The sequence below is a fragment of the Lepidochelys kempii genome, chromosome 3 (assembly GCF_965140265.1).
Source record: "Lepidochelys kempii isolate rLepKem1 chromosome 3, rLepKem1.hap2, whole genome shotgun sequence".
NCBI lineage: Eukaryota > Metazoa > Chordata > Testudines > Cheloniidae > Lepidochelys > Lepidochelys kempii.
The window spans coordinates 76,812,806-76,824,314 of NC_133258.1; the positions used below are offsets into that span (position 1 = coordinate 76,812,806).

An 11,509-nucleotide genomic window follows, 5' to 3' on the forward strand; every position below is an offset into this window, starting at 1 on the left:
AGCTCTGCACTAAAAAGGAGGGAGGGGAAGTATGTGCTCGTTACCCAGGCTGTATCTATCCTATGACTGACAATACTCCCACTATGTGTGTGCTCCTTTTTAAAACACACACAACACGAACACAAAACTCACTACTCCTTTCAATTTTTTTTCATTTTTTAAAACAGTCTCATCCTCATGTAGGCCTGTAAGCCACAAGAGATAATCACTTAAGTTTAAAAGAAAGCTTTTTTCCAGAATATGAATTTTTAAGTAGCGCTGAATAACTTAAAGTGGCTCAAATATGTGTCCTTTGAGCACTGTGATAGGATTCCAGGAAAGAACTGATAAAATTGTGAGGTCCCAGAACAGAACTATATTTCTAAGACATCTCTCACTAAGCCTTGCCATTTGGCATGGGGATGAGTGGAATGGGGAAAACCCATGACTGAATTCAAGATAAAGGAGTGATAGCCTTCTCTTAGGATTCTCTTCACACATGGAAGACAAATTGATGCTCCACACTGATAGCCATAAGCCTTCAGGACTAAAAAGAGAAAGATCTGACAAATATATACAGGATCTTTGCTTTCATAAACCAATATTCCCAAAACAATCCCATCTAAAAACAGTAAACTCACATGACAAACACACACAACCCAGTTTATTTTCAAGTGAAATAGTCCAGCTTTTTTTTTTTTTTTTTTTTTTTTAAAGGAAGAATAAATTACCTCCTCTTTTCATCTTTTCATGGAATTCTAGTGCTGCAACATGAAAGTGGGTGAATGAGAAATAGCTACACTGATCTGAGTTCCAGGACTTGCTCTAGTCAATTCTGGAGCAGTGTCAAAAGCACTTAGAGTATGTCTACACTGCAGCTGGGAGCACAGCTCCCAAGCCTGGGTAGACAGACTCACGCTAGCATACAAAAAACAGCTTGTGTGGATGCTGTGGCTCCAGCAGAGATTCAGGCTTACCACCTGAGCTCAAGCCCACTCAACACCCTACGCTTGAGGTTGGGTAGTTCAGCTAAATAAACTTTATTTAGCTTCCAAAGCTGCACTTCTTTTAAGTTTTATTATTCATCAACTGAATTTTTATCCGCTCCTTTAATTTTAACGACTATATTCACATTCTACCTATCTTGGGTACTTTTATAGCCTTTGGCATTGTCATATCTAAGCACCTCACATTATATATTCTCACTACACCCTGTGCAGTACAGAAGTACTATTAACCCGATTCTTACAGATGAGGAAATGGGCACGCAAAAAGGATAAGGCCTGGTCTACGCCTAAAACTTAGGTCGACCTAGCTACTTCACTCAGGAGTATGAAAAATGCAAACCCCTGAAAGACGTAGTTAAGCTAACGTAAGCCCCAGAGGACACTGCCAGATCGACAAAAGAATCTGTCCGTTGACTTAGCTACCACTGTCACAGAGATGGATTTACTACAGCAATGAAAAAACCCCTTCTTTCACTGCAGCAAGTGTCTACACTGCAGTGGTATCGCTGCAGCAGTGCCACTGTAGTGCTTAGTGTAGACACAGCCCAAGTGTTTTGCTCAAAATCACACAAGGAGTTTGAGGTAGAGCAGAGATCTCCAAAGTCTTAGGCTAATACCATATCCACTGGCCATCCTTCCTCTCTAGGCATTTGTGTCTTCAAGGGCACTTTTTCCTCCAGTGCTGTGGTTGGTCTTTGCAATCAGATCTGTAATCCTCTCGAAAAGCAACAAGGAGTCCTTGTGGCACCTTAAGAGACTAACAAATTTAGTCTAATATGCTCAAATAAATCTGTTAGTCTCTAAGGTGCCCCAGGGACTCCTCATTGTTTTTACTGATACAGACTAACATGGCTACCCCTCTGAAACCTCTCCAAAAGGAAACTGAGTGGTTGGGGGCGGGGGGTCTACTGCCCCACCCCAAACCTTTTGAAAGACAGGAAACAAAAGTCTTTAGCTAGCCAGATCTTATTCTGGCATCTTAAAATCAATCACCAGATTCACAAGTATATCCCCACCGAACTAAGGTGATGACTAAAGTAAAACGCCAGATCTGGAGCTCTATTCACTGCAGCCCTCTCGGTCCACTGCGTATAAAATCTCTGCTTCTCAGTACAGTAATTTATAGAAATTGTTTCTGTACCCAGCAAGTTGCCTGGCCTTAAAGGCACATCCTGATTGCTCTCTTACTTTCTCCTGACCCAGACCCAGCAATTCCAAAATGATTTTTCAAAGGCTCTCATAACAAGAGCAGCTAGAGCTAAAACAACAATGATGTCACTGTAATTTGTTAAGCGCTTCAAACACCAGTTTCGAATGGCATATGACAGTAATCTCAGTTCATGATATGCCAGCTGCTACAATAATGTCAGAATTGAAATAGGGAAAGCAGCAAAGTATGTTAGGAAAGGTGTGTTATTTTTAAAAGATGTGATGTTTTATAAAAACTGCTATTACCAGAAATACCTCAACAGCATATTACAAATGCTTTCAGGACTAGGAAACGTTTTTGAGCATTGACCCATGACCAGTGAGAAGACAAAATGTCAACAATGAAAAACATACATCCCTCCTCTTAATGATTTATTTAATAGATTATAAACAAAATTACTATTCTTCTGAGTATTTCAACTAGTCGTCTTAAATTAGCAAAAAAAAACATTTGTGTCTTGTAATGCTTAAAAGGGAGAAAATGGAAATGGGAAGTAATCATCCAACATTAAAAGCAGTATAATAGCACAGGTGCATGTTTGAAAACAAAGCTGATCAGACGCTTTTTTCTGTGACTTTGCATGGAGTTGCTTTTCTCAGAAAGGACTAATCTCATTTTAGCTTTCTTACTAACTGTATTTGCAATGCTAGATAGAGACGATTCCAATACCCTAAATATCAAGACAAATGCTGGTGTAACTCCTTCCATTGATTTCACTGAAAGTTAGATCAAACCCTCAAAGAACACATTAAGTCATCAAGGTCACATGGTATTCAAGAGAATTTGTTGCAAATCTAGGGAAATTTACCTTCCCAGTTAAATATAGCATGATTTTCAGCTCGCTTTAGCTGAAGTTGTTAAGCCATTCAGAATTAGCACACTGTAACAAACCTACATACAATCTTCAAGATGTTAAGAAATACCATTTCATCTGGTGGGGGAGGTGAAATCACAGTCCACACAGTAGTACATTTCTCCAGTTTCCGTTTCAGGGCTCTAACAGATTCAAAACAAATGCAACTGAACACAGTCTTGCCAACCCACAGGGACTCGTTTTCACCCTTATATCCAGGACTGCATCATCCCTACAGCCCTTATTCCAGAGCTTCATAGCCTTCCCCAGGCTGCTCCAGGAAGGTATACCTATCAGGCAGAAGGCCTGAGAACGTTAAAGAGATCCATTCACTGACCTGTGTCTCTCCTGTATCACCCACTGTTCAGGAAACAGGAAGCCTTATATCTAGGGCCCTACCAATTTCACAGCCATGAAAAATGTGTCACGGAACGTGAAATAAGCTCTTGAAATCTTATCTCCCCCAAGCTCCTAGGAGTTACTTGTCCTTCCCCTGCACGGCCACTCTGAGTGGCGGAAGGGGTAGGAGGATCATACCCACCTCCGGGTACCTCCCCCTGCTGCAGGAATATCCGGTGCTCGGCAGAAACCCCAGAAGTTCCTGCAGCCAGAGGAGGCTTGTGCTCCAATCTCTCCCTTGCTGCTGGGAGTGCCCCAAACAGGGGCTCCTAGCTGCTAGTCCCAGCTGGGCTGGGGAGCGACAGGACTTGTTCTTCTCCTGCATGGCTGCTCTCGGGGAGGAGAACAGCCTCTGAGCTTCCTGCAGCACAAATAGGTACATGGAGGTGGGTCTGATCTCCCACCCGAGAGCAGCCATGCAGGGGAAAGACAAGTCCGGTCTCTTGCTGGCCCAGCAGCTAGGATTCCCTGACTGGGGCACTCCCAGCAGCAAAGGGGAGATCAGACTCATCTCCACCTCCGGGAAGCTCCTGCAGCTACAGGAAGCTCTGAAGACAGCACAGAAGGCAATCCCATGACCCCCCGACAATAGGTTTGCAACCCCCTCTGTGCCCCCTTTTGGGTCAGGGCCACCACGGTTACAACACACTGAAATTTCAGGTTTAAACATCTGAAACGTGAAATTTTCAAATTTTATGGCCATGAAATTGATCAGAATGGACCCTGAATTTGGTGGGGCCCTACTTATATGCAACTGCCTGCATAAACGACATCTCCCAGTGTTAAAAAGCCCAAGGGCTGTAACATGTGCATGTGCCCTAAGACCCAGAGATTCTAATATCTCTCAACACTGTTATTTTACTGTTACATACTACCAAGTAATCCATTCTGACAGTTTGTGACAAAGGAACCACTAGCAATGCTGCTTAACAGATGGACACGCAACAGGCTGAAGACCAGAAGCAATTATTTACCAGAAGCACTTGTTAATCGGAAATAGGTTTAAACAATATTTGCAAGCATGCTGTATATATGCTGATTTCCAAAATTATAAACAGACTAAGTTAAAGTCCCCTTGTCTCCTCTTGTTTTATGGCACTGACAGGCTGAGCAGCACCTTCAACACATAACATGCCAGCTGACTGGCAAAATGGCAACTTCCTATTTCATTATTTTGTATTATATTTAAGACTACTTAAAATTAGCACTGATTTACTGTTCTTTGTACTGAAAGGAAGTGCAGCTTTCTTTTAAACATTCCAATGGGTGCTAACTGGAAACAAATCCACCAGCTGTTGCACTCTCCTCCTGGGCAGTTTGCCTGTGTCACTGGCAATATGCTCATGAGAACATTTTAAAGATACCTGTATAATTTCTCATATAAAAAGGTTTCACTATATTTTGATCACAGTTGCTAAATGTAGGAAATAAAGTCATTCCAGGAAAAGGGTAATGTCTAGATTTACTATGAATGGCTGAGACACTAAGGGAGAAATGGCCCCTTGGGATCTCAGTCAGATCAATAATTTTCAGTTGTAAATGTTTGAAGTGCATGTTAGACATTTATTGATGCCCCCTTGGAATGCATGTACTTTCAACTTTCAAGCCCAAAGGCTATTTCTGTGTGTCAAAGTGTATTTTGCATTGACTGATGTATGCTCCTTCCTTAACACTTACCTATTTCACAATTAGAAAAATTCCAGCAAGAATTTAATACTACTCTCCATACGAGATATAATAATTTTCAGAAAGGTAGGGGTATATTTTTATGAGTGCACCACAGTACAAGGAAATATCTTCTGTACTTATTCAGCCCCCATTACTGTAGTATGAGACCACCACAAAGTCTTTTGTGTCTTTATCTTCACAACACCCCAGTGAGGCAGGGAATCCTGTATCCCCATGTTACAGTTGCAGAACTGACGCACAGAAAGACTAAAGGCTTGTCTACACCAGTAATTCTCAACCAGGGGTACATGTGCCCCTTGGGGTACTCAGAGGTCTTCCGGGGGTATTCAAGATCAGTGTTTCTCAACTTCGGGGTTGCAGCTCCAAGGGGGAGCATAGGACAGGTTTAGGGGAGTCGCAAGTGCAGGGCTGACATTAAGAGTGGCAAGCAGGACAACTGCTCAGGGTGCCCCACAAAAGCTAAGTTACACGTTTCAGCCCAGCGGTCTGGTACTCAGGCTTCAGACAAAGCTCACAATAAAAGAGAGACTCAAGTATCACATTGAAATGCAAGTATAATACGTATATAATTATATGGTAAAAATGAGAAAGTAATCAATTTTTCAGCTATATAGTGTGCTGTGACAATTTTGTATTTTTATGTCTGATTTTGTGAGGTGAAACTTGGGGTACTCAAGACAAAGCAGACTCCTGAAAGAGGTACAGTAGTCTGGAAAGGATGAGAACCACTAGTCTACACTATAGAGCCTTGGCCAACATAACTATGCTGGCAGAGCCCCCTAGTGTTGACACAACATAAGCCAGCAGAAGTTCCTCCACCTGCATAGCTACATCATCTCCCTTAACAACATTAACAATGCCAATAGAAACCTCTTTGTTGGCATGTGTGTATCTACAATAGGGGTTCTGCCAGCTGAGCTACCTCATCTAAGGGTGCAATTTTCTCCACACTCCTAGCCAGAGTATGCCAGCTAAACTTCATAGCTTAGACCAGGCCCAAGTCACTTGCCCAAGGTCACACCGGAAGTCTGTGGAAGAGCAGGAAATTGAACCTTCCACATCTCCAACTAACACCCAACCACCACCCCATCCTTCCTCTACTCTGTACACCTAAGAGGGCATTATACCTCTGAAAACCAAGAGGGAATATTTACTCTAAAAGACAGAATTGCAGGTTTCACACACTGCACCACAGAACATGAAAGACTACGCCAGGGGCTAGCAGAAAGGCAACCAGACTGGGTGGCTCCAATGGCAGTTGCTATGGGGAGGTTTGGCCTGCAAGACTGTAATAAATGGCTGAATCAAACTGACAGATACCAGTTCAAAGAGGACTGATCAGACTACACAAATAGCTCATTTCAAACCAGCTTGCACTGTACGTTAGTAGGTGTTATCTCAAATTGCTTTGTAATAGGATACATATCTCTGGAATGGAGTGGGGTTTTTTTCTTTGCCTGACTTAAAAGGCCATTTTGATGTTCAATGAAAACATGCTGGTTAAAAAGTGTTTAACAGAACACTTACCAAAAGCAATTTACCAGGAGAATGTCTATGTTATTATTTGGTGTAATGTAGTTTTCCAGCAATTTTAAAAAAGTATTTCCATTTCTACTCAAATTATATTAGGAAGTACAATTAATCAACGAATTAACTGTACTCAAAAGGACAGTAGTCCCTCAATATTACAAATGCAATTTAAGATTTTATTAAATTTGAGTACTGTGTATTTTTGTTGTGTTACATGAAATAGATTGTATGCATTCCGAAATCTAAAATGCATTTTGATGCATGTCATGTAAACTTTAGTTCTATGGAGCTTACTAGCCAAAAAAGCTTATTAAGAAGTGCATTTATCAGTTAATACTTTGGTATTCAGTGATATTAATTCCAATTTCCAGTTACAACATTCTTTCCGGTATTATTTCTGGCAATCTGCCAAACAAGAAGTGGTTATAATATTTTTAGGATTTTCCATGATGTGTTAGTCCAAGCCGTTTTTTTCATATTGTACAGCTACACAGGAATTTGTTAGTCTCTAAGGTGCCACAAGGACTCCTCATTGTTTTTACATTAAATTGTGTTCAGTACTTCTCTAACAATACGTCACTACTACTTCAGAAACTTTCTAAACATCCATACATTTGGGGCACATTGCTTGGTAAATGTAGTCCCAATTGGTGAAATAAAATAAGTTGTTCTCAGCAATTTGATATGTTAATCAACCAATGTATTCTTTAAATAAAAACACATGTACTGAAGTCAAAACGTAATACTACTCGGCCCTTCTCTCTGCACAGTGCATTAGCATCAACAATGAAGTCAATATTTCTCTGAAATAATATTGATTACCTTATGCGAGTTTACACTGCAACTATTCAGCAGACAATACCGTATGAAGAACAAAAGTGGTGGCTCTTATTTTAACATTTCAAGAGTACAAATGTGTAGGAAAAACAGTTGACAAGTTTAACCTCAGAAGGTTAAAAAAATTTTTTTTTAAATGAAAACTTAAAATCTGCAGTTGTTGGCACTCATCCAGGGAAAATCTTCTATTTGTTCTGTGCAAGTGGATTTTTTTTAGCTGTTTATAAGTGTTCTTCATTCTTTGTCATTCCTTTTAGCTAATTCAGACGTTTTACTAATTACATGGAATTTAATTAAATATCAATAAATGTACTATTTCAAATGTTCACCTACTCGCAAAAAGCACTTCTCTGGCAGCAATTTATGATGTAACAATGAACCTTAAAGAGTTAGAGCACTTAAAGCAAATTAGAAAGGGGTTCAATGCACAATGGAATCTGGTATCTATATTCCAAGAACAACTCCTTAAAATTTATAAGAGGCTGACATAAATGGTGATTGTTCTGAAACCACTGACGAGATCTTCAGAATTGCCCTGCATGTAGTTTCCCATTACCTCTACAATGTTGGTTGTGAAAAAGTCCATTCCCCTTTTCTGCACTTAAGTCAGAGATATTTTAAAACACAAATAGGCACCATCATTTGTTGTTTGCCTTGAAAGAAAATTCCATGATATTTAATATTATTATTAGAACATGATGTTCAGTTGACAATATTCAACTGATTCAGACAGAAGGCAGTAACCCATATATTCTTTCCAAAACATGCAAGTACAGTAGAACCTCAGAGTTACGGACACTTCAGGAATGGAGATTGTTCGTAACTCTGAAATGTTCTTTAACTTGGAACAAGATGTTACGGACTTCAGCCACGTAGGGAGTTGGGGCTGCAGCCACAAAGTGTGTGGGTGTCAAGGCTCTGAGTGGGTGGGTGGAGTTTCTGACCCCCAGGGTGCCATGGCTCCAGGTGGGGGCCTCAGGGTGTCTTCCCCGGGGGAACACCAGGGCTCTGGAGTTTAGAGCTGGGGGAACACTGGAGCTTGAGGCTTCAGCCCCATGGCTCCACTCCCGGTTTCAGCCTCGCGGGGAGCACTGGGGCTCAGGGCTTCTGCCCCACAGCGTGGGCTGGGACTCAGGGCTTCGCTCCCGGTTTCAGCCAGTGGAGGGCGCACCAGGGATCAAGCAGGGAACAGAGCCGGGGGGCTGAAGCCCCGAGTCCTGATGCTTGCCCCGGTCTAAAGCCCTGATCCCCCACTGCTACTAAGGGTCAGAAGCCCCAATCCCTCCCTCCAACCCCATGGCTGCAGCCCTGAACCCCAGGACTAAAGCCCCAATGCAGTACAGTATTTGCTGTTTTGTTTTGCTTTTTTCGGTCTCCCCAGCTGCTTGATTACTTCCGGTTCCACAGGGTGTCCAGTTGACCGGTAAGTCCATAACTCTGGTGTTCATATCTTTGAGGGTCTCCTGTACCCTGCTTTAATGTCTCCAAGAGGTCCCTCCATCTCCTCCTGAAAACTTTGGCTTGGTCTCCTAACATTTTTAGTTGTCTTATATTCTCTACAGTTAAAGTCCCATGTTACAGACTCACTCCTGCTATTGATTGAGAACTGGATGAGGTTCCTCCAGAATGTCACCACTGCTTTTTTAATCAAAGTAGATAGATAGGAAGAGAGCATCTAATATTGCTTTAAGAGAAGTGATATTTCCACTACAATTTAATCTGCTAGGAACTACAAACTCACCTCTATTCCATACAAAGCAATTAGGAACACGTGCTAAAAGCCCTAAATATTAAAATTAATGTGTTTTGTTTTACCTTCTTAAGCAATAGTAACAAGCATAGGGTCCCTCATATTCAAAAGGTAATAAACATGTATACGTTAATAGCTTAACTTAAATGGCCCAACTCCAGAAGTGTTAACTTCCACCACATGTTGTGATAGTCACATGTAGGATCAATGAGTCTTTAAAGATTATAGGATACACCAATTCAAAGCAGCACAAAATCCTGCCATAATAGATAAGAAAGCTGCACACATATCTCCACTGGTGCAATAACCAACACCTTCCCCTACACATCTTTCAAGGGTCCTACCCATGCCTATCACAACACGTGGTATACCTCATCCAATGCAGCAAGTGCCCCAACAACAACAATACATTCTTAAATTAATTCATATAGAACAATGACAAGGCAAAATACACCGTATCACCTGTAGATGAACACTTTTAATAGAATGATCACTCCATATTTGACCTCTCAGTCCTCAGCCTCAAAAGAAATGTGCCCAGCACCTTCAAAAAACTTTGCTGGACACTAAACATCACAGACTCAACAGACACTGGTTTTAGGTCTCATTACAACTTGGTCTTGAACAGTCTCCAACAACATGTGTTAACTCTTTATGCTTAAAAATCTGTTCCACCTTGTGCTCAGTGTCACAGCCAAATACCTTTCCCACACCTGAAGAAGAGCTCTGAGTAAATTTGTCCCTTCCATGAACATCAAACTCACTTTCTCTTTTTCATATCCTGGGACCAACAGGACTTCAGCACCATTACACACAAATTTTATTCATGAACTTTTGTAAAACCTGACCAAGTTTTTTTTTATCTTTATTTTGTTTTAAATTCCACCTGCATATTCCCCAGCAGTGTTTGAAATCCAAGCAGGAGAACACAAAGAACTCCAAAGTGTTACAACAGTTTCGAAAGTGAAACTGACTTAATTGATTTATCATGGCCAAGAGAAAGGAAACAAGAACAGTAAGAGCTGTAGCGTAAGCTGGATTTGTAAAATGTTTAATGGCCAATAATCCATACTTGTTAACAATTTTAATAAGGACACTGTTATCAAATGATTGTCCGTTGACACTGTCCCTACAATACATCCTACCCCCCACAAATGTGCCGGCTGGGGAAGCAAGCAAGCAATCTGGAAGCCAGGTGCACTGGAAGCACACAGAAAACAGCCAGTCGAGACACCCGTGGCTACACCCAGAGCAAAGGCCCCAGCACAGGCTACATGAAACTGACAGCCCGGTGCCGGCGGCTGGGCATGGAGCAGCCGGGAAGGGCCCGGCACACGGACGCAGTGGGACAGCTGCGGCCGGGCTCCGCTGCCGGCTCTGCGGAGCTACAGAGCCGATGCCGATGCCCCCAAGCTCCGGGGAGCGTCACCGAAGAGCGCCCCGGACCCTGCGCACGCCGGGCAAGCTCATCCCCGCTGCCCCCGCGGTGGGGGGTGGGGAGGAGACAGCGCCGTTAGGGAAACTGAGGCACGGGGAGGGGCGGTGACGCCGGTTATACTCAGCCCTGCGGAGGGAGCGCGCCCCACCGGCCAGGCGGCCCCAGGGCAGGGCGAGCTCCGGGAAAAGCTGCGCCCCCGCGCCCCCCCCTTGGGCAGGAGAATAAAGCCCGCCCCCCCGCGGGAGAACAGGGCACCCGGCCCCAGCGCGTCTCCGCTCCGAGCTGAGGAGACCCATGGCGGGGCCCAGCAGCCAAGGCCACGTAGGCACTGCCCGCCGACGAGATCCCAACCGCTCACCTGCCTTCCGGCTGCCGCGAAGAGCACAGCGCCGGGCGTGACACGGCCGTAAAGCGAGGGAGAGCGGGCGGGGCCAGTTGCGGGAGAGCGGTGGGTAGATCCCGATGGACGCCACGCCCCCACCCCCCGGTGTGGCTCATCCCTTCGCACTGACGTTAACCCCGTATTGACCCCGCCCCACGCGCAGCGCCCCGCTTGCTGATCCCGACTCGCAGGCACGGACTCCCTGCCGCGTGCCGCGTTCTCCAAAGCCCACTGCCCCGCGGTCCCCTACCGCGCTGTCCCTGCCCCCCGCTGGCCCCTGCCCCGCCGCCACGCCTGTCCCCTGCCCCCCGCTAGCCCCGTCCCCACGGCCACACCTGTCCCCTACCCCCCGCTAGCCCCGTCCCCACGGCCACGCCTCTCCCCTGCCCCCCGCTAGCCCCGTCCCCACGGCCACGCCTGTCCCCTGCCCCCCGC

At 44.1% G+C, this 11,509-nt stretch overlaps 1 protein-coding gene across 8 annotated transcripts in view; it reads right to left on the bottom strand.

The window, feature by feature from the left end:
- ASCC3 (activating signal cointegrator 1 complex subunit 3) overlaps positions 1-11,144 on the bottom strand; it is a 508,597-nt gene extending 497,453 nt beyond the window's left edge. For all 8 annotated transcript variants that reach the window (XM_073336864.1, XM_073336863.1, XM_073336866.1 and 5 more), the window contains exon 1: positions 11,051-11,144. The gene's annotated coding sequence lies outside the window, so the exon portion shown is untranslated. The remainder of the gene's footprint in view (positions 1-11,050) is intronic.
- Between the last annotated feature and the right edge of the window lie 365 nt (positions 11,145-11,509).